Source organism: Halichoerus grypus, chromosome 9 (genome assembly GCF_964656455.1).
Source record: "Halichoerus grypus chromosome 9, mHalGry1.hap1.1, whole genome shotgun sequence".
NCBI lineage: Eukaryota > Metazoa > Chordata > Mammalia > Carnivora > Phocidae > Halichoerus > Halichoerus grypus.
Genome location: NC_135720.1, coordinates 63,910,883 through 63,936,010, shown reverse-complemented (window position 1 = coordinate 63,936,010; position 25,128 = coordinate 63,910,883).

The window sequence follows — 25,128 nt, the reverse complement described above, 5'->3', positions numbered from 1 at the left end:
AAGCCAAATTTTCTGCTGAAACAAATGTTTTCAACTGAAATAAATGCTTGGGTTGCTCACATGTGCTCAAACCAAATATTTTCTTGTAACAATTTGCTTCCAAGCCATCCATACTCTGCATCATTTATTAACTAAACAAGACTTGATATTCTCCTATACTTCTATTCTGCTTCATTTTGAAAAACAATGAGGAAATACCTACTGACTATGAAATTCTATACTTTGTAGACACAGGTTTGAGGAACAGTACCTTCACATGCATTATGCCCTCTGCCTGGAATGCTTAGCATAATATCTGTTACTTACTCAGTTTTTGTCTCAACCATAACTTCTTCAAGAAAACCTTCATTAAGATTAATCTCACAAATGTACATTTATTCTTGTGATTTTTGTTTAATATGTATCTCTCCCACTACAAAGTTAAGTGAAATAAAGGCAGCAACTGTGTATCATGTGTAAAATCAAGCAATCATTTTTGGCTAAATAAATGGGGGTAGAGTGTCTAACTCACAGGATTGATTTGAAAATTACATAAGTGTGGCATGTAAAATACTTAGGATCTAGCACATGGAAGGCAACGATTTTTCCCTCCAATAATAATATAATTGAAGGGAATAATATAATTCCTTCCAATAAAGTATAAGCTCAATGAAGTAACAATTATTCACACTAGTATATATTCATATAGTCCTCGCTTTGGCAGCACATATAATATATATTCATATATGAACTTAGAAGAGTTTCTAGGATATAACACACTTTCAATAAATAAATAAGCAAATGAAAAAAAGAATGGAATCCAAAGAATGCAAGCATATTTAGAGAAAACTATCTCAACTTTATTAGTAGGTCAAGAGAATGAACAAATAAATTGTGTGTGGGTGTATGTATACATATATACATATACATATATATATGATTCCTTTTTCTTTGAACTGTGTTGATTGATATAATAACTACAGATGGAGTGTGAAAATGAAGATAATTAGGTGAAGCTTAAGGCTGTTTACACTAGATTTCAGTTTGGAAACACTATGCATACTTCTAGAACTTTTAGGGCCATTTGATAAAGGTCAGTTTTGAATCTATTGTATTTCCATGTGGCTTTATTAAGATTGACTTACTTTGTGAAATATCTGGCATGAAAATGAGGTGAATGGAATTGATTATGAAAATCTCTAAATTTGAAAAAGATAACTAGAACATACCAATCTTTGCTCAGTGTCACTCATCAGTACACATAAAAATGCTTGAAACAGCTTTTCGTATAAAGTAAAACATGATAACTAAAAACACAATGACACATAGCAGTAGGTATCACCAGTAGAAAAGACTGTAAAACAAAACAAAACAAAACAAGACAGAAAAAAATGGAAAGGAAGAAGAAGAGAGAGAAAGAGAGAGAAACTATATTATTGAAAATTCTGTAGAAAGGCTGTTTTTTCCAATGCATTCTGGAAATAAATGGGACATTGGAAACTGAAGTCCTTTCCTGGAATTTCTTCTGCTTCTGGGATATGGTGTAAGTTCATCCTGGCATGTTATAAGTGAAATGGTGATGGTCTGGAAAGGAAAGCATAGTATGTAGTTGTATGTAAAATTGATTGCTCATTTTCTTTACTGCGATAATGTATACTGAGATCATTTTTTTTTTATTTTATTATGTTATGTTAATCCCCATACATTACCTCATTAGTTTTTTTTTTAATTTTTTTATTGTTATGTTAATCCCCATACATTACATCATTAGTTTTTGATGTAGTGTTCCATGATTCATTGTTTGCGTATAACACCCAGTGCTCCATTCAATACGTGTCCTCTTTAATACCGATCACCAGACTAACATATATCCCCACCCCCCTTCCCTCTAGAACTGTCAGTTTGTTTCACAGAGTCCATAGTCTCTCATGGTTCATCTCCCCCTCCGATTCCCCCCCTTCATTTTTCCCTTCCTACTATCTTTTTTTTTTTTTTTAACATATAATGTATTATTTGTTTGAGAGGTACAGGTCTGTGATTCAACAGTCTTACACAGTTCACAGTGCTCACCATAGCACATATCCTCCCCAGTGTCTATCACCCAGCCACCCCATCCCTCCCACCCCCCACCACTTCAGCAACCCTCAGTTTGTTTCCTGAGATTAAGTATTCCTCATATCAGTGAGATCATATGATACATGTCTTTCTCTGATTGACTTATTTCGCTCAGCATAATACCCTCCAGTTCCACCCATGTCGTTACAAATGGCAAGATTTCATTCCTTTTGATGGCTGCATAATATTCCATTGTATATGTATATACCACATCTTCGTTATCCATTCATCTGTCAATGGACATCTTGGCTCTTTCCATAGTTTGGCTACTGTGGACATTGCTGCTATAAACATTGGGGTGATTATACCCCTTCAGATCACTGCATTTTTATCTTTTGGGTACATACCCAGTAGTGCAATTGCTGGGTCATACGGTAACTCTATTTTCAACTTTTTGAGGAACCTCCATACTGTTTTCCAGAGTGGCTGCACAAGCTTGCATTCCCACCAACAGTGTAGGAGGGTTCCTCTTTCTCCGCATCCCTGCCAACATCTGTCGTTTCCTGACTTGTTAATTTTAGCCATTCTGACTGGTGTGAGGCGGTATCTCATTGAGGTTTTGATTTGGATTTCCCTGATGCCAAGCGATCTTGAGCACTTTTTCATGTGTCTGTTGACCATTTGGATGTCTTCTTTGGAAAAATGTCTGTTCATGTCTTCTACCCATTTCTTGATTGGATCATTTGTTCTTTGGGTGTTGAGTTTGATAAGTTCTTTATAGATTTGGGATACTAGCCCTTTATCTGATATGTCATTTGTAAATATCTTCTCCCATTCTATCAGTTGTCTTTTGGTTTTGTTAACTGTTTATTTTGCTGTGCAAAAGATGCTTGATGAAGTCCCAATTGTTCATTTTTGCCCTTGCTTCCTTTGCCTTTGGTGATGTTTCTAGGAAGAAGTTGCTGCCTGTGTTCTCCTTTAGGATTTTGATGGACTCCTGTCTCACATTGAGGTCTTTCAACCATTTGGAGTCTATTTTTGTGTGTGGTGTAAGGAAATGGTCCAGTTTCATTCTTCTGCATATGGCTGTCCAATTTTCCCAACACCATTTGTTGAAGAGACTGTCTTTTTTCCATTGGACATTCTTTCCTGCTTTGTCAAAGATTAGTTGACCATAGAGTTGAGGGTCCATTTCTGGTCTCTCTGTTCTGTTCCATTGATCTGTGTGTCTGTTTTTGTGCCAGTACCATACTCTTGATGATGACAGCTTTGTAATAGAGCTTGAAGTCCAGAATTGTGATGCCACCAGCTTTGGTTCTCTTTTTCAACATGCCTCTGGCTATTCAGTGCCTTTTCTGGTTCCATACAAATTTTAGGATTATTTGTTCCATTTCTTTGAAAAAAGGGGATGGTATTTTGATAGGGATTGCATTAAATGTGTAGATTGCTCTAGGTAGGATTAACATCTTCACAGTATTTGTTCTTCCAATCCATGAGCATGGAACATTATTCCATTTCTTTGTGTCTTCCTCAATTTCTTTCATGAGTATTTTATAGTTTTCTGAGTACAGATGCTTTGCTTCTTTGGTTAGATTTATTCTTAGGTATCTTATGGTTTTGGGTGCAATTGTAAATGGGATCAACTCCTTAATTTCTCTTTCTTCTGTCTTGTTATTGGTGTATAGGAATGCCACTGATTTCTGTGCATTGATTTTATATCCTGCCACTTTACTGAATTCCTGTATGAGTTCTAGCAGTTATGGGGTGGAATCTTTTGGATTCTCCACATAAAGTATCATATCATCTGCAAAGAGTGAGGGTTTGACTTCTTCTTTGCCAAATTCTGCCCTCGTGATCCAGTAGTTGTTTATCTTTTTCTCAGCTTCTTTATTTTCCATCATTTGGTCTTCTATATCACTAATTCTCTCTTCTGCCTCATTTATCCTAGGAGTTAGAGCCTCTTTTTTATTGCACCTCATTAATAGCCTTTTTGATTTCAACTTGGTTAGATTTTAGTTCTTTTATTTCTCCAGAAAGGGTTTCTCTAATATCTTCCATGCTTTTTTCAAGCCCAGCTAGTATCTTTATAATTGTCATTCTGAACTCTAGTTCTGACATCTTACTAACGTCCGTATTGATTAGGTCCCTGGCAGTTGGTACTGGCTCTTGTCCTTTTTTTTGAGGTGAGTTTTTCCATCTTGTCATTTTGTCCAGAGGAGAATAAATGAATGAGAGAACAAAATGCTAACAGGGTAACAACGACCCCAGAAAAATATACACTAAACAAATCAAAAGAGACTTGAAACCAGGGGAAAAGAAAGGGAAAGAAAGAAAGGAAAAAAAAAAGATAAAGATAAAAAAAAAAGAAAAGAATATGATCAGATATGATCAGGCTGCTGTGTAGATCAGTGTCGCACACTAGATTTTGGGCATATTTTGGTCTGTTAGAAGAAAGTGCCTCCCAAAATTTTAAGGAAAGAAAAACATATATATGTACAAAAATAAGGGTAAATACGATGAAGGGATGGAATATGACTGTAAAGATGAAAATTATAAAAGATTTTATAAAAGGAATTGATAAGATAAGAAGTTGGTTGGAAAAAAAAGAAGAGGAATTAAAAAAAAAGGGAGAGAATGTGATCAGGCAGGAGACTAGAACAAAGCTATACACTAGAGATTTAGGATATATTTTGGTCTGTTAGAAGAAACTGTATCCCAAAATTTTAAAGAGAGAACAACTTATATATATACCAAAAATAAAGCTAACTACCATGAAGGGATAGAATATGACTTTAAAAATGAAAAATAAAGAAGATTTTTTAAAAAGGGATTGATAGATGTTGGTTGAAAATGGGAAAAAGAAAAAATTAAAAGAAAGAAAATTAAAAAAATTAACTTTGAAAGACTAAAGAATCATGGGGAAAAAGCCATGAATTCTATGTGCTGTATTCCCCTAGTGCTGGAGTTCTGCCGTTCTCATTGCTCGTTAAACTTGGTCTTGGCTGGCTGTTCTTGCTGATCTTCTGGGGGAGGGGCCTGTTGCCATGGTCCCCAAATGTCTTTGCCTGAGGCGGAATTGCCCCGCCCTTGCCCGGCCGCTAAATCATCTGCTCAGGTTTGCTCTCGGGAGCTTTTGTTCCCTGCAAGCTTTCTGTACAGTTTTGGAGGACAAGAGTGAAAATGGCGGCCTCCCAATCTCTGTCCCGGAGGAGGCGAGCCCTCGGGGCCCCACTCCTCAGCGTGCACCCAGAGAAAAGCAGGCAATCGCTCCCGTCTCCCCAGTCTCCGGCCTCACTCCGTGCTCACCTGGCCTGTGACTGAGCATTTCTATCTCTGGCACACGATCCCATGTGGAGTCTCCAAACCCAGCAGATTCCTGCTATGCACTCCCATGCTGCTCACCCCAGGGGAGGAAGGGGAGTCTCCCCGGATCTGCCGCTTGTTGGGTCCCTGTTGGAAGAGCATTGGCCTGACTGTGCTGCAGATCACAGTTTATGGCAACCCCGAGCTGAGAGCCCACTCCTCGGCTCTGTCTTTGCAGCGGGTTTCCCCGCTCTGATACCTGGGAGCTCTGCCGCACTCAGGCACCCCCGGTCTTTCTGTGACCCCAAGGGTCCTGAGACCACACTGTCCCAGCGAGGGTTCCACCCCCCGCTTAGCCACTGGAGTGACGTCCCTCAGCAGAGCCGAGTTCTAAAAGTTCCGATTCTGTGCTCTGCTGCTCTATCACTTGCCGGTATCGGCTGACAGAGGCCCCTTCCCCCCGCAGTCTATCTTTCCGTATATCCCCTCAGACTCACTTCTCTGCACGTCCTACCTTCCAGAAAGTGGTCGCTTTTCTGTTCAGAGAGTTGCTGTTATTCTTTTCTTCGATATCCTGTTGAGTTCATAGGTGTTCAGAATGGTTTGATCCCTATCCAGCTGAATTCCTGGGACCAGACAAAATCCAGGTCTCCCACTCCTCCACCATCTTGCTCCTCCTCCCCTGAGATCATTTTTTAATAGCTTCTTTCAAAACTGAGGCAAGAGTAATGTATACACTCCCCTAATTACTACTGAAGAAAGGAAAGGCCCATGCTGAGTCACCCTCAACATGATGCCAAACACGGAGAAGTTGGCTATGCTCCCCTGTACCAATGTGTTGATGCAATTATATGACTTAAGCCACTGAGTTTTTTGTTTTAAAAATGTTTGTGAGATTTCTGATGAGCACCAGGTGTTGTATGAAAGTGTTGAATCACTTCATTGTACACCTGAAACTAATGTTACACTGTACGTTAACTAACTAGAATTTAAATAAAAACTTAAAAAAAAATGTTTGCAAGGGGCACCTGAGTGGCTCAGTCAGTTAAGCATCTGACTCTTGATTTTGGCTCAGGTCATGATCTCAGGGTCATGAGATTGAGCCCTGCATGGGGCTCTGTGCTTAGAGGGATGTCTGCTTCTTCTCCCTCTACCTCTGCCCCCACCCCCACCCCCACCCCCCATGCTTACTCATGCACTCTCTCTCTCTCTCATAAATAGATTTTTTAAAAACAGGTTTATGAGAAATTTGTTTGATTTTCAAAAATGAGATTAGAGGCTCTAGTCAAAAGTTAAAGCCTGTTTGAGCAGACAGCTCTCATTGTGTTTTAGATATCAAGGAATATACTTTTTTTTGTTTTGCTTTGTTTTTATCTAAAAGTGTTCTAAGCATTTGTATTTTTCTCTCTTATTGTCCATAATAAATATGTCTGTATGCTTTATGTTAATATTCAATGTATTTCAACACAGCTTCTTGTCTCTTTAAGAACTATTGAAAAAGCAATATATACACATTTCTATAGGGAGCTTTTTTAACATGATTTTTATAAATGACTTAAAATTTTATTCATATCGTAATTCAATATAGAAAACTGATGTAGTTCTGTCAGTATCATCCATGTAGTGAAATATTCTCAAAAATTCAGATTTTAATTTTTCAGTGATAAAAGCTAGAGTCAGATTTTAAACATTTATTTATTTATTTCAGAGAGAGAGAGCATGAGAGGGAGGGGCAGAGGGGGAGAGAGTCTTAAGCAGACTCCACACTGAGCAGGGAGCCCAGCACGGGGCTCGATCTCATGACCCTGAGATCACGACCTGAGCTGAAACCAAGAGTCCGACTCTTAACCAACCATGTCTGCCAGGTGCCCCAAGAGTCATAAGATTTTAAGTATTGTTTAAAATTTTTTGAGACAATTATTTATAGCTTGATTCATTCAAAAAATAATGTGCAAGAGCTTATATGTGCATATATGCAATATGGAACAAAAGTAAAAGATACCAATTTCAGGAAATAAAAGGAAAATAAACGCTGGAAAATAATTTGAAATAGAGGGTAAACGTACAAAATCCCTACTATAAATTCTTATTTGGTGAGAAAAAGGTGGGCCACGCTTAGGTTCTATGAGGCCTCAGAGCCAGAAGAAATAAGGAAAGATTCAGAGCTAAGTTACATGTTGTCAGAAGAGGTCCCCAGGTCCACAGTACTAATTTAGGAGATGTTTATTCAGGAAACAATTCTTTTTTTTTTTTTTTTTTTTTTTTTAACTAAGTGCTAAGAAAAAACTCTTTCATTGGTCTTGATGAGAGAATACCATACGATGTAGTGAATGTTGCTTTCAAGAATATCTCACTATGAATACCATGAATATTTCATGATAGATTCCTGTTATTATTTATCAGGGAAGTCCGGTGTCACACTTTCAGTTCACATGTCAGAAAAAGAAACCTAGAATGTACTCAAAATGTTGCCCAAGTACAGAATGTGCTTCAAATGTTGTCAAGTACAAATGATCTGGTCTGCCTACAGTTATAACAACCTGATTAAAATGTTTTTAGTGAAAAATAATTTTATGACTATTTGATATTTTTTTCTCCTGAGGCATAAAGAACATTCAATAAAGATGCAAAATAATATTTATATTCCCATATATACACATATATACACATATATATCATTTAGTTAATCAATCACATAGTCTAATAATACTATGAATACCTATTACCAGCCACACTACACAGGAAATAAAATATTTCCATTATTTTGAAATCCCTTTCAAGATTCTTCCCCATCTCATCCTCTTTTAAAGAAAAGAGTGAGGTAGCTTATTTCCTGAGTTTCATGTCTATTGTTTCTTTAGTTTTATTTATTATTGTGCTAAAATTATTTTTACCCTTAACAATGTATTATTTAGTTTTTCATATTTTGTAAGTTTATATAAACTGAATCAGCTCTATACATTTAGCTGCAATTTGTTTTATTTTTTTGCCTTTCATTTCATTCCTGAGATTCAACCATGTTATTTTCTATAGCTGTCATTTATTCATTTATACTGATGTGTAGAATTCGTTTATACATCATTATTTATTTATGGATGCTACTGTTCATAGACGATTTATTTTCTATTTTTGGCTAAGACAAGTAGTGCTGCCATGAACATTCTGATACATGTCTCCAGGTACACATCTTTTTCTAAGGTGAATACCAAGAAAAGCATTCGTTGGGTCATTGATATGCCCATCTTCAGCTTTACTAGCTCATGGCATTTTTTTTTTCCCCTTATTGGCTCTGCTAACCTAAAGTCACCAACAGTACAACATTCCAGATTTTCCACAGCTTCATCTTTACTTCCTTTTGTCAAACCTCTTTTATTTCTGCAAATCTCCTGAGTGTGAAATTGTATTTCATTGGTTTAAAATAGTATTTCCCTGATTACTGATAGTTCTAGAATATCTGCATGACTATAGGCTAATTTTCATGTGCTTATTCAGGACTTTTGACCATTTACCTTTTGAATCATCATTTTTTCTTTTATTCATTTTTTTTTCTTTTTTGTCAGCTATAAGTTGCAAATATTCTTTCTGTTTCTACCTTGGCATTTTATTTTCTACTTGATATTTTGAACAACTGAAATTTTAAATATTAGTGTTGTCATATTAATCCCTATTATACTTTTGCTATTGATTCCTAAGAAATTAATTTCTACAGAGTTCACAAAATATTCATCTATATTGTCTTCTGAAATTTTTATTGCTTTTTCTTTCATATTAGTTTTTAATCATTTCCACCTAGAAATGATTTCCTTATATCCCTGGAAGTGAACATAACCAATTATACAAGCATCATTTATTTAAGTCTGTCAATTCACACAGAACCAAAGGCAACTTTGTGGTAAATCAAAATCCATGTATTTGTGGATTGTTTTGGGCTTTCTATACTACTTCTTGATGTTTTCTTGGTTCTTACACCAATGTCACTGTCTTATTTACCATAAATCTTTAATAATTTATGATATCTCATGAGGCATTTCCCCTTTCCTTATTCTTCACAGGAATATCTTGGAAAATTTTGGCCTTTTTCTCACATATAAACTTTAGAATCATCTTGACAAGATCCACAAAATAAACTAGGGATTCTAATGTAAAATTTATCAAATCTATAAATTTGTTTGGTCAGGACTGGCATTTATATGTAATAGAACCTTACCGTCTTTGAATCTGGTCCATGTCTCAATTTATTTGTCTTCTTTAGTTTCTCCCAATAAAGCATTTAAATTTTCTTCAAAATAGCATGTTAGTATTCTTCTAGTAACCCTATTTCTGCTGTAACTATAAATGGCATCCTATTAAAATAGTTGTTTAACAGAGTTTTTTGGTTGCTGTTGTAGCATATAGAAATGCAACTGAACTTTATATTTAGATTTTTAATACAACAAACAGTAAAATCTTGTTAGAAATTATAGCTTATTTGTATATTTTTGTTTTTTCTATGGAGGTAATTATGCCATCTGTGAATAATTATATCCTCAACCTTATGCATATAAATGAAAGGGCAAAACAAACCCTGATACCCTGTGTGTCTCATCCAGAGCTCTTGACCTTGCTACTATGCCAAATCAATGTTATTTTTAAAATGATAATATAAAACACCCTAACTTTTCTAAAATTCTATGCCTAAGAATAGATTTTTAAAAATAACAAAATTGAGCATGCTAAATAAATCATTGCATCCCTAATTCTTAGTAAGATCTCTAATGCTAAAGATAGTCTAACTGTATTTATCATGATTTGTTTTATAATTTATATATTCATTTGGAGTATTTGTATAACAAATATTTTATATCTTATTTTCTTCTTTCCTTTAACTCCTTTGGAAACTGCTCATTTTAATACAAGTCTTAGGATTAGGAAAAAAATAGTAACATCTTATGTTTTCATGGTGTTTTATAGTTTTCAGAGAACATTTAAATCCATTATGCCAGTCAGTCATAAAACTTCTATGAATTGAGATGTCATTGCATTATTTCACAGGTGAATAATTTACTGAATTTAATTAAAAATAGGGGAAAAGGATGTTGGGAGCCCATATCATATTTATTCTGTCTTAAACATAAGCAATATCACACCATGATTAAATTATAACTGACTTTTTTTTTTTTAAAGAATGAAGCTGTTATTAGGAAAACACCAGTAACAGAAAAAAAATTGCTTGTTCCTCATTAAGCCCCATCTCACCTTTTCTATGACTGAATTTCAGAAATATTAGCTATTCCTATAAAACAAATTTCCCTCCAAAATAAAGAAGGGCTATATTGATCAATACTCAATAAGAAAAAAGCTAGAAAGCAGTATTTATTGTTGATCTAATTCCTCAAAAATATATAAATAAAACTACATTTACCAATGCACATAAGAGATAACCTCAGAAAAGGTATCAAGTATTCATTCATATCCTCTTACCTAATCTAGTGACAAACAGTGATATTTAGGGGACACAGACCAGGGTTAGAAAACATGCAACTAAATGATTCACAGGGAAACTGACATAATTTCTTTAGGTTTTAAAACATATTTATCTTCCTATTCTTCCTGAGCTAACTGCTGTAGTTTACTTTCTGTCCTTCCACATGGCTATCCACCCACTGCGTACAGTATTTCCTTTGCAGTAGTATTTTGTGTGCGCTGTCCAAAATCGGTAACCTTGAATGCTGCGTGCAGTGGCCAGACTACCAACTCCGTCAGTCAGACAGGGAGGGAGAGGAGAATTAAGATATTGCATTTTAGGCATGTGTATTAACTCACCATCTAACATGGAAAAAATAATGAGTGTAACCCTCACAATGGTGGAGTATAGGGAGCTTTTAAATAGGGAGTTTAATCTCCTTTAGAGCAAAGCCACACTCTCTGTTGCCCTAGGTTTTTGGCAAGATTCCCAGAAGCTGCAGTCATTCATGAGCCACACACTCTGTTCTTAGGAAAATTGCATTGGGATCTTCACACAGTGCAACCAATGCTCTCGTTTTGGACGCTTCATCTGTAAAAAATCCCCTCACACATGTATATACACGTGCGTGGTACTTAACTCAGCCACCACCAAAGAATGGAGCACTGCTGGGATTTGAACCTGTGGTTGCAGGAAGTCCAAGTATTTCAAACCTTATGTGTTGACTATAAAACTATTCCCTCTGGCTGATTATTCTGGAATTAAAATGTAGTTTATGTTAAGCAAGCTTGGAAAATTCCCAAATCAAATAAGATTGTTTAGAGAGGCTTGTTCAGAGAGGCTTGTTCTACTCTCTTTGCAAATGCTGAAGCCAAAACTTTATTTTACCTTGGTCTTCTTTGACTTCTGTAATGTACTCCATGTTCTCATTCACAGTCAACTCTACTTTGAGTAAGATTTTTCTGTGAGATGTGTTTATTCTGACTGTAAAATATAATATAGTACATAGTAGGTATTTACTTATTTAAATTCTTGAGCTATGAAAAATTACCTGAATGTTCCATTTTGAAGGCAAGGGGCAATCCCTTTTACCACTGAGGGTTTGTTTAACAGAATAGGGCTTGAGATTGTATTTTGACTGATTAAAATGGCTCGTGAGACCGATATGTGTATCTTTTCCTTATGCGCTATTTTTTGTAGCTATGTATCTTTGATTTTTACATTAATTGAGGTCAGTTGTAATAATTATAGCTGCACTATATTTTTCATTCATGTACTCCATTTTGAAAAATTAAATTTTATATAAATTTCCTAATTTGGGAATTGCACAGCAAGAATACTTGTAGGTCAGCTTTTAGCTATACGCAAGTTCCTTAATTTATATAACTATCACTAAACAAAAAAGGCAAAATAACATCTGCCACCACCACCACCAATAGCAAAAGCAGAAGACAATGTTTATTCTACCTCTTCTTGACATACAATTTTGCTAATAATTTAAATGAAAATAAACAGATTCCTTTTAAGCTTTGGCCAAAAATATTTATAGCAATTAAGCTATTTAGTTATTGAAGTTGTGTAATCCTGACAGCATTAACTGGCAATTATGAGGGAGTTCTCCAGAGCTCCAGGTTTGCATGCGGAAAAGTCAGATACCCTAAAATACAGCTTTCTTTGAATACAAGTCGGTTGTTCTGTTAACCTCTTACAAATACCTATTGGTTCTTTGTTAAAAGACATTTTCTTTGCTATCATCATGTTATATTTCCTCAGAGCATTACCGTCACCCCTCTCCCCAGGGCTAAATGTGCTTTTGCAAAACTTATTTCATTAATTCTTCTGTGATTAAAAAAAAAAAAGAAAAAAGTGGCAGGTGGTGCTCTCTCATCATCTGATAGATAGAGAAACTGAGGTACTCAGAAGATTAAGGAGCTTGCAGATGGTTTCACAGCAGGTAAAGGGTGGAGCCCAATCTCCTGCCTGTGGTGTAAGTGTCTGATCTGTTCCCAGGCAATAACACATTTAACTTTAATTAAAGAAAATAAAATGTAAGACTATTCTAAGAAAAATTTAGCAAGCTCTCATGCCTAGTTTCTCTTTTACTGTGTTTTGTACATACTTGTATTACTTGGCTACGTTTGCAATTTACATATTTGAACTGAAGATGACTTGCTGGCTCCAGGATCAGTGCATTTTGCCTAAACTGGACACTTTTGAAAACAACAAAAACCAGAGCCAGATTCTGTGTGGCCTGACTTAGTTGTCTCCAGCAGGGTTAATTTGGTGTTTTCTGCTGTATTTATGACTGACTATGAGGCTATGAATTAGAACACATGGGGAGAGATAGAGGGTTTCTATTAAGACATCTTAATTTTTATATAAATGCAAAACTATAAAAGACTTTATAGAAATTAAAATATATTTTTTATAAATATTCAGCTATATTAAAATATATTTGTCTCGTTGATACTTGCAACTAAGAAACAATAATATAAATCAGCTAACTAGAAAATATAGAATGCTGTGCACATGCCAACAGCATGCTACTATCAACAGATGAAGATTTTAACACTGTGTAAGATCCTACCCATGATAATAAATAGTAATCTAGAATACAGTTCCTCCTGTCCAATTATATAGACCTTTGACAAAATTTCTTTCCACAAAATTTTTCAACTTGACTTAGAAAGTGTAAACAAATCCAATTCTTACCAATAATTCATTTCAATTTGATAATTCATTTTAAATGGTTAAAGGTGTCCAAATTGGAAAGTTGCACAAATGTAACTTCATAATAAAATACAATTGTTTTCATTTTAGTAACAAAAGGCTAAGAAGGAGCAATCATCATTTAATAGTAATCTTTCACTTTCCAGTTCTTTTGCTGAGGTTTATAAATTATAAGTATTTTCTGTAGAGATGTCATCAGGGTCATTTAAGCAAGAAAATTAAATCAGATTTGTTTTTGAATTGACATTTTCTTTTTAGCTTTTCTCGTGATGTTACATTTGTTTTTCTGAACTAAATTTATCAGCCTCTTAAATCTCTTATGCCATAAAAAATAGCATCTTATTAGTAGGATGTATTTGATAGAGCTGATTCAATATGCATTTTTATATCATCTGTATGATAGAAAATATATTAAAATATAAAAATATCTATAGCATAAAATATAAAAAATATGTTATTGAATCATAGTGTTAATATCATGGTTAAAATATGTTGCTATGTAATTCAACTTTCCTAAGTGGAGTACTGGAGACATTTAAATCTGATTAGAACATCTAAAATCTAATTTCTTATCTTACAAAGACTACTTTGTCTTGCTCATCATTTGGCAGACATTATTGCAAATTAAGGGGATAATAGAGGTATTTAATAGTTACTGCAAGTATTATTTAAAATTCCACAGTTGCCATAAAAGCAGGTTTTTACATTTTTCTTTGGCATTTTTCTATTGATTACAATGTATAATATTAAATCAAAGAAAAAATATTAGCACTGGAATAAAATTTAACATTTGGCAAATATAGTTATTTTGTAGATGTACTGTAAATTTATTAAAATAATAACTGTGATATGAAATTGAAATAGGAAAATTGTGGTGAAAGCATCAAATGGAAGAAACCTAGAGTAAGAGATTAATAACTTCATGAATAATTACTTAAACAAAGATGACATTATTAGTAACTAAACTTGTAAAGAAATCTGTATGAAATAATTGGAAATAAAGTAAAACACATCATTATAAAAATAAATGCTGATTCAAAGGTGGTTGCTAAAGAGCTTATTGGCATTATAGAGAAAACAAACCTGAAAGAATAGCTCCAATTGTCATATCTATTCAGACATTTTGCAAAGTTTTGACATTGAAAAATTCACATTTTAAAATAGAGGTGAACCTCAGTGCATAGGAAAAAAATCATAGAGATTTTATTTTATTAGACACTATGACCATACATTTAGAAGATTTTTTTTATATTTGACATATATAAGAGAAATAGATATCTAATTTTTTCTTATGTCAACTTGCATTGCACAAAGAACATAATCAGTTTCACGTTCATCTCACATGTGTGGCAGGCCTCACTAAAGACAACTGCAGCTAGAAACAAGAGCTTTCCAGTATTTCTTGAAACAAAGCAAAGTAAGAAAGCTCAAAGCCTATGCAGAAATTGTGACATTTGCCTCAAGTTAATGACCTCACTCCCTATGTAGCTATAAAAGATAATAACAATAACAAAAAGAGCATGACTCTCACAATGACATGTTTACATGCTTTTTCTGGGGAAAAAATTCTTGCAATTTAAAATGAACTTTATTTCAGAAATCAAGCAAAAGACATACCAAAACAAATAAACAAGCAAGCAAAATCAAAAACCAAAATCTAACTTTTGGAGGTGTTCACTCAAATATTCAAAATGTATTTGGGACATTTCTGTTATTTCCTAAGACAGTTTTTACCTTTCTTCTTGTGTGATTTAGATGCAGGTTTAAAAAAAAAAAAAATTAACAGCTTGAAGAGTGCTAATTAGAACCAATTATAATTTCATTGACCTGCCATGGCTCACTATGTCCTGGTGAAAAAAAAAAAAAAAAAAAAAAAAAGAGCATTTTGCTTTATGCACATGTCTGATTGGGGAAGCTTAATATTCGACACATGTGCATGAAGTAATCAATTAACTAGCAATCTAAAGAGGACAATAATCTATGCAATTCCTTTTGTTAATTTCTAGTTAATATGATTATTTAAAAATACAATCATATTTCAAATGGGATCACATAATTCATCAAACTAGTGGCTATCTAACTAGTATATAAAATTGGTTTTCGTGTCAATAAAAGGATAGAAAAAAGCTTCTATATAATTTATTCATTATGAAATCATAAAAAGGACTACTGCAATGAAGAAAGTTCCTTTGAATCAATTCAGTTCTCTAGGAAAGTAATTCAATTTTAATGTAACCTACACTAGTTAACAAAAGGTATTTCACGAGCTTTGGTTAGAAATGCAATACAGTAACCTAATATTACCTTACATCTAAGTTTAGCAACTACCGTTTCATGCTGTGCTAGATATAGTTTAAAAAGTTGTCTACTTCCATCTAGTGGTCATGTTGTTAAATGTCCTTTCAGAAATTCGTAGCGTGAATGGTCTGTATTAAGGCAAATGGAACTGCTGTTTTATTGTCAGAATTAAATAATTAATGCAGTTAACAACATCTGCATAGATTAAGTAATTCAGGCTCATGGGTTTTGTTGATAGCAGTAATTTTAAAAACAGCATAAAATGGTTTTAGCCTGATTTATGGAGCGTAGCTCATGCTGCCAGAGCCGCATGGAGCTCATTGACTGGAAAACTCCCAGGATCACTCAAGAGAATTGCCATAGTTCTATAGTCAACAATTTCTTATGAATATTTTATAAAAATGTCTATGTATAAAGAGAAGGAAAGTTCAAGCAATGAGGCCCTCTGTGTACATCAGAATTCCAGAATATAAAAATAGATGATTGATCTCTTGAAACCCTTGTGAAAAAATTAAGACTGTCAGTTTTCAAAATATGCACTTTAAAATTTTTATAATGTAATCTTGATTTTTTTTCATACCAAAACGTAGACTCGAATAGCATTTGTTGTATTAGAGATACCCACTTTCCAAACAAAAGTAAAAGCTGAAAGGAAAAAAGCAAACTGCATTTTGCATTTTAGCAAAAGGAAGTTTATCTTTTGTTTTTGTTTTTGTTTTTAATCCTACACTGACTGAACAGCATGTGGCTTGGGTGCTGGTATAATGGTGTATTTTCACACATGTGTTAATTGCAATCATGTGGAGTTCAGCTACCTATAATTCTGAAGATGCCAAAAGACAATTCAGGAATCTTCTTTGGCATAGAAATGGGGATAGAAAGGATTAACACAGTAAGGAAAGATTGCTGTTTCAACTGACAGGATCAAATCTTCTAGTGTCTATGCAATTTCTGCATGATAGCCACTAAGAATCTAGGATTTCTATCTCTATTTAGAGAGACAGGAGAAACATGCATCACTACTCCAAACAAAGGAATGGTTGAGTCATAACACAGTGACGGCATTCAGAAGAAAGAAACCACAGTGGTTGAGAAAGCTTCCTGGGAGTGGAAGGATTTGATCTGGGGCTTAAAGAATGAGTATTATTTGTGTAAGAACCCAAGCATAATGGCTTCAATAGCAACCAAAATGCAAAGTTTAAAGTAAATTAGATATGTTTGAGGAAGAGCTAGTAGATTATTCTCTTAAGAATGGAAAGAGTTCATGCCCCATGCTCAGGGAACAGTGGGAGAAAGCGTTAGAATTCTAAGTCTCTTGGGACAGACTAGGAAGGGTCCCGAATGCCTTGTCACAGAAGAAAACTGAATAGGCTGAAGTTGGATAAATGTTTTCCTTGGAGGGATAAAACTAAACGTGAGAAAGATACAATTTATAAATCCTTGCAAGATGACTAGAAAGAGAAAATACTGGCAACATGTTTACTCACATTAAAACCACGAGAGTTGTGCCAGTGGTTAGTTGATCAAGATTAACTGAAACCTTATATTATGGAATTCACTTCTTGATTTATTCATGTATGCATCAAATATTTTTTAGCATCTACTATGTGTCAGCCACTGATACGAGTATTTACATAAGGTTTACAGTTAAGTGCTATTTAAAAAGATTTATGCTAGAAACATAATGCATATTAGTGACAACATGCAGTGATTTTTTTCCCCCATTTTCTGAAAGACAATGTAAGTACTTAAATAAGTATTCCGCAAGTTTTAGGACTGAACACAAAACCTAATGTAGATTTCTTTTATATAATTTATAAAATTATTTTTCTTTGTTCAATTTTGAGTTAGTTACCTGTTAAATAGAACCACAATCAAAAGTAAATAAAGCTAGAATGATTATAAGGAACTGAGATGATAGAAAGAGGAATGATTATAAAACACTTTGAAAGCAACTAAATTATCTTGCAACTTGGGTAACTACTGTCAACCAGTGACCCTCTTCACAGGGCAGCTAAGTTGGATAAATCTAACTTTTTTGTTTTAATTGTACAAATTGATTTGTTTGCACCTCTCTCTGTTTCAGACTGTTCCTTCTCTGCCATATATATATGAAATATAACACAAGAATTTTTTTTAAATATCACTTAACTGTAAACCTTATGTAATACTCATGTATCTCACATATCAAAATGCATAAATAGATGTAGAGACATAGATAAAAATAGATATGTATATAGGTATATAAATATCATTGATATATATATATAAAAATATATAACGTGAATAAATATAATTTTAAAGCCATATCCTTTGGAACTCAGACCGTTTTTTTAGTTCCCAATTTCTAAAACATAATAGTATAGAATTTTATCCTCATGAATAGATATACAAATACACTCATAATGTAGTGAAAAATACTTCTTTATGAATATTTAGGCAAATAAACATTTAGACAAATAAATGTATTAATTAAAGACACCATTCCATATAAAGTTTGAGGTTTTGAAATGGAATATACTTCCAATCATACATATGTATGTATATGTGTTAGTTGTTATGTTTCACAAGTCTGATTGCATGTTCTAAAATAGTCCACATTCTAGACAGATATTAGAAATGGAGGAAAAATTACTTAAAACTTAAAAAAACCTCTTTTACAAAAATATTTTGTAAAATAAAATATTAAGTTTCACCAGGATAATATTTTAAATCTTTTGGCTGAGTGATCTTACTAAGCTCCTAAAAGGCATGTTTTCTTTTGCTGATCAGTCAAAAGATATAGGATGATACAAGGACTTTGATGTGCTTTTATCAGGCTACATCAAGCCTAAAATCAACTCTGTCAAACAAAGAGAGTTTTAAAAATTTTGTTTTCTGGGCGCCTGGGTGGCTCAGTTGGTTAAGCGACTGCCTTCGGCTCAGGTCATGATCCTGGAGTCCCTGGATCGAGTCCCGCATCGGGCTCCCTGCTCGGCAGGGAGCCTGCTTCTCCCTCTGACCCTCCCCCCTCTCATGTGCTCTCTCTCTCTCATTCTCTCTGTCTCAAATAAATAAATAAAATCTTTAAAAAAAAAAAAATAAAAATAAAAATAAAAATTTTGTTTTCTTAGGACAAAAAGAAAGCATATGACTTTGGATTAAGAAAAAACAAAACAAAACCAAAACTGGAAAGTTTGCTTGTTTTAGACAGGTGAGTCAGAGAAGTGTGGTACTGCATGGTGAATCATTCAGAGTGCTATTTTATTTAGCTGTTTTATTTCAAGCTTTATGCCTCCCCGCTTTTTTTTTTTTTTTTTTTTTTAATATCGTAGCAAAGAACGAAGGCGATCAAGAACAAAAGCAATATAGTCATTAAGTAGTAATTGGTAGAGGAGGCTTTGGGGTTAAAATTAATAAAACCAGCATGATGTACATTATGAATGTATAAATATTTAAGGAACTACAGCCTACTTGGAGATGTAAACCGATTAGCAAAACTACTTAATCCAGAGATGCAAATGTTTCAGGTAGATAAAATAAACACAGATCGCTTGTTGGAAATGTGATCAGCTTTCATTCTAGAAGTGCTTTATTTCATTAAAATTTTAATTGTAAAAATAAAGCACATTTGATGTTTCATATAAAAGGTTTTATGTTGCATCTAATGCAATTTAGGAAATAGAACCACAAATAAAAATCCTTGCACATATTTTTCTTTTTTTGTCAGGACATGTACAATAGTTGCAGTTTTGGCTTTTCATATGGAAAGTAAAGGGAAACTGTGACACAGGGAACCAAAGACTCATCCTTCATCTTTGCTGATAAAATTGTTACATAAAAACTTGTTAACAGAAGTTATATATTTAAAGGTAAAATATTTATTCTTCATTTACAGCATTTCAAGTAATATATACAATAACTGAAAATAATTAATAAATGAAGTATTTGAAGGAAATAGTTCTAAATAGCTATTATTGAGTCCATTTTTCTCTCTAAAAAAACCTAGTATAGAATTTTTTGATATAAGATGCAATGGTTAATGTTAAATACCTAACTGAAAATTTAAAAACAGAACTATTCATTGAATGCTTGTAAATATGTGCATGTTTAGATTTATTTAGACAAATAGTAATTTACTGATATTGTATCATTTTTCTCTGAACCCTTTTGTATCACACAACCTTGAATTTGACAATGCTTAGAATTAACACGATAATATAAATTATATTCTCACAACATCAAAATACATGAATAAGAACATTGGAAAAATTATCTAGGTAAAACTAAATGCTCAAATACATGAAAATGTTCTGTTGGATTAGCAATTTCATCACGTCACAGGATTAGTTAGCATTAGTTGTTCATAAGTGAACAGGTATCTGTCTTGTATCACAATGCCTCAACAGAGATCTATGTGTATGGTATTTTTATCCTGGATTCCTGTGAAAACATAAATTCATGCCAGTAGATTGCATCTATACAGAACCTACACCCATATCCAGGCCAGTCCATTCAAGTCTCTATTTGCAAATTTAAATTTGTATTTGTAGAAACACCAAATAAATGTTTTGAACAGGGAAAGGGATGATAGGATAGACAATAATGGTAGACAAATAAATCAAAGCTTTCTTTTCCATTGACAGAGCACTGGGGAGCAGTGCTCATAAATGGGGGTTGTAGTCAGAAGACTTTCTCTCTGATTGATATTAGGTACTATGTGGGTCAGCAAACAAGCCAAGACAATGATCCATCAAGAATACCTTGTCCCACATATGTCAAATATTTAAGTTTTGTTTTTCTTGTTCATATTTTCCACATCTTCTCACTGTCCTACTTTTCTTACTTAAAAAAAAAAAAAGAAAAACTATCATTCTATAGCATTAATTTTTTAGCTCTTGGCAATACTCAATGTTAGATTATTTTCTTGATATTATCTATTTCTTTAAGACTACATTCAAAACCCATGTGGTTAATATAAAGAGAATTTTGAAGTTCTTTTTTAAATAAAGCATTTTTTTATTTTTAAGGAGAAATTGATAAAGAGAATTATTAAAGCATTTTAGTCTTTCTAAAAAATAAAACATTTTAGTTTTTCTAAATTCTAAATTCTGCTAAGTATCACATTATGTAATCCTGATGAATAAAATGTTGATGAAAGAATTATATTACTTTTGTCTACATCCAGGCTAAGAAATACATCAATTTAAGAGTGATCATTTGCATTGTGCTTTTACACTTTTTCTTGTAAGTGGAGCAACAGATCTTTGCTGACCTATCAACTTTGCCCAAATAGAAAATCTGTAAATCATACAAACATAAGAGACTATATTTAATGTGTAATATAAGTTAAAAAGAGAATCCCTGTTAATTCACACAGATTAGGCAAGCAAATCATATCTGTCAGTATCTAGTATATAGTATAGAAGTAAACTTAATTCTGTATTTTACACAAAAGGCAAATTCAGAAAGTCATGATTATCTCTAGCGTCTCCCAAGATAAAATGTGTCCCACCAAGTTGCCTCAAGTGTACAAGGATCTTTCTTTAGTTACAGTCGCATATAAAGCTCTTGGTGTAAGTTGCAGTTCTCATGTAATCTTCATGAAAACACTTGGTAATGAGAAGCGCTTGCATATGTATTCAAAATAGGTAAAGCTCCATAACATCCCCCTCCCCAATACACTTGTCTCCATAACATCACTTCTTGTCTCCATGGATTTTATACCAACTCAATTTACCATCAGATATGCTTTCAAAAATTCTAAAACCTATACCTCTCAGAGCAACACGGTTAGAAAGCAGGCACTTGATAAATAGGCCTAATGCAGTACTCAGACCAGCCTTCTACCTTCTACCTGAGTGAGATGATTATCCAGATAATCCATTCAAAAATTCCACTTATGTAAAGCGCATAATTGTTTTTCATTCTTTATGATGTGGAAGAAGCTTTGCCCTTCTACTGGTAGAGAAAGATATTAAACTGTAGTTCAGTTGCCATAGGAAAATGGTTTGAAGTTTTGTATGTTGTCTACTGTCATCACATTTTGCATTGCGGCGTAATTATCCCTTCTGGAATGATCGAAACTACAGCTGAGCTCTATTGAGCATTTATTATGTGACAATTCCAAAAATAGAGACTAACTCTCCTAACTCTGTATGTTCTAGAGTTGGACTGGAAGAACAATAAAATATTTCAAAAACCTGTCATTTTAGTTGCTTTAGTTTAAAGGCCTCAGATTAAGAGACAAGAGAAAGGCATTGTTGTTTTGTGGTTTTGCTCAAATTAATGTACAGATAATTTTGACACTTCGGTATTTTTGACACTTCTGAGGGAATTCTCTACCAGACAGTGTATCAACAGAGATAAGTTAAGTAGTAGGGGATTATAGAATTCAGGTCAAGGTGGAAATGCCTGAGAAAATTCAGGGGACAAGGAAGTCATCTTAACAGACATTTCTTCTTTCATTTTATACGATAAAAGTCAATTCTGAAGTCCTTTTTAGAAGTAAAGTTTCCTTATGTTATCCTGTCCAGCTGAAAAAAGAATAACAGATGCGCACCAATGCGCGCGTGTGTGTGTGTGTGCGTGCAGCTGCGTCAGCACGTGCCACAGTGTGTCCTCACATGCAGCCTCTCGTGGTGACGGTCAGGTGGCAGGGCTTGTTGGACAGCACCCTTCAGGTCATCGGCCAAAGGAAAACAATGAGCCTCTAAGAGTTTATATCCCTTTAGCAGTATTTGATTCGAATACCATAGAGAAGGAAAGTGACATCAGTGATAGAAACAGGTAATACTGTGCACAGACGTGGAATGAGACACATACATTTACTTCTGTAATGGTGCATTTTGATAGAAAAATAATCATATTTGGGGCTATGGAGCATAAACCATAGCAGCAGTAATGGTAATTGATAGCTACCAGTTTGACCACCATTTGACCATGCTGTATTGGTCCATATGAATGAATGAAATTGGCGATAGGGTTTCACAGCTGTGCTTCCCGCGTAGCGTGTCATAAGAATAATGGTCAGAAAGCATTTCTACCACATCTTCCACTGAGGCACCAGCAATAACATCAGACTATGTAACAGGTGGATGTTGTATGGATCCTGACACGGTCTCTTAATAAGCACGGGCAGGTTTCAGTGTTACATTTCAGTTTCCCTATCTGGAAATGGGATAATTTTGACATCATTTCTTCATGTCTGTCAAATGAGATAATATATTGAAACTGTCCAGTGCTGTCCATGGACTATAGTAAGTATGCTATAAATAGAAAAAGAAGAATAGTAAATGAAGAAAGAAGACTGGGATGTCAATAATAATAAATAACTTTTACACACACAACACAGTGTTAACTTTCTATTTCCAGAAGCCATTTCTAAAAGCCAAGACTCTTTGGGGCATATATTATATTTGTGTGATCTAAACAAGTTACCTACTCATGCAAGACCTCAGTCTCCTCATCTTTGAAAGGAATAATAATGGGGGCGCCTGGGTGGCTCAGTCGTTAAGCGTCTGCCTTCGGCTCAGGTCATGATCCCAGGGTCCTGGGATCGAGCCCCGCATCGGGCTCCCTGCTCCGCGGGAGGCCTGCTTCTCCCTCTCCCACTCCCCCTGCTTGTGTTCCCTCTCTCGCTGTGTCTCTCTCTGTCAAATAAATAAATAAAATCTTTATAAAAAAAAAAAAAAAAAAAAGAAAGGAATAATAATGATAGTACCTAGCTCTTAGAACTGTGAGGATTGATTTACTAAGCACATGGAAAGTGCTTAGAGAGAGGCTGGCTAAATAAGTGCTCCATAAATGGTACTTCTTGATACTCTTTGTAGTATTTTCTCCCCCCACCCCAAACCATTCATTTAAAAGATACAAACTAGCCCCTATAAGATGAAAAAGAAAAGACGAGTGCAAGAAGAGAAAGGTAAAGAAAACAAATAGATGTGATTTAGAAAATAGCATTTACTTTTCAACTTTGCCGTTCTTCCAAATTTTGGATCTAGATCTCCTTTTCCTAACCTCACCAAATTATTGAAATAAAATAATAATAATTTCATAATGCTTATTGAGTTCTTATGTCTAAGCATTTTGTTGAGCACTTTACTTGATATATAGGATGATTTGATCCTTACAACGCTAGAAGTAGGTAGAGTAATTCTTCCAACACTGCAGAAGAGGAAATTGAAGCCAGGAGTTGTTAAGTAACTTGCCCAAGGTCATAGAACTAGTAAGTTAACAGAGCTGAAATTCAAAGATGGCTATAATTAAACAGACCTCAGTTTAAGTATTTATGCTCCTGTTCAGGCAATCCCAAAAGATCTCCAGTTTCCAAGTAATGTTGAAAAAACAAATGCCCATTATTCAGGTAGTGGCAATTTGGGAGCTGAATGAGCCTAACAAAGTATCTGGCTTGCTCATCATCCCACTCATAAACCAACTATATAATTGGTTGTTAGCCATTAAGAGGTTTTAAGCTATCTAAAAATTGATGTGGATTCTTACAGAAGGGGATTATAAATTTTTCAGGTCTCTATTAGACTGAATTAATCCTTAAATAAACACACCAATTTTATAGAAAGTTATCAAAAACCCCTAGAATTCCACAAGCATTGAATATATATTCCATAACACTGCAATTACACACTTCAGTTAAGTTCTGAGTAAGTAGCTTAGTATAATATTAGTATCTCATTGTTTTTTTTTTCTTTTTTAATCACTTTAAAAAGAGGTTCTGGATTTCTGGCTCTGAGCTAGAAGGCAGCTTAATCTGGCTAATCAAAACCTTTGTATAAGAAAAGGTGCAAAGAGGTCCACTTTCTAGAAGCCCAGAGATAGAGAAACCACCAATCATTTACATGGCTAAAGAGAGAAAGTGCCTAATGGTTTATTTTTTTTCTGTTTTTCTTTTGTTTTTCACTTCTACCTTCTTTGAACCACTCTCAACACCATGCCATTGTATTCAGTTCTCCACATCCATAGATTTGAGAGACTATGGGAAATAGTCCCATGCTTTTCCCTCCCAACTCCCCATAACAATGTACCTTTGCATGCTATAACAAAACTTTACTCATATCACTCTAAGGTAAATACTATTTCTTAGGAGAATCGTAGGTAATTATATTGGTAAAAGCTAATATTTATCAAGTGCTCACTTGGTGTCATATACTCCCCTAAAGATATATCATCATTCCATTTCTTTAAAATGAGGTTAACTTTGGTATAATTTACACATAGTAGCAGTCACTCATTTCAGGCATTCAGTTTAATGAGTTTTGTGAAATCACCACAATCAAGATCTAGACTATCACCCCAGAAATTCTCCTGTTCTCCTTTGTGGTCAC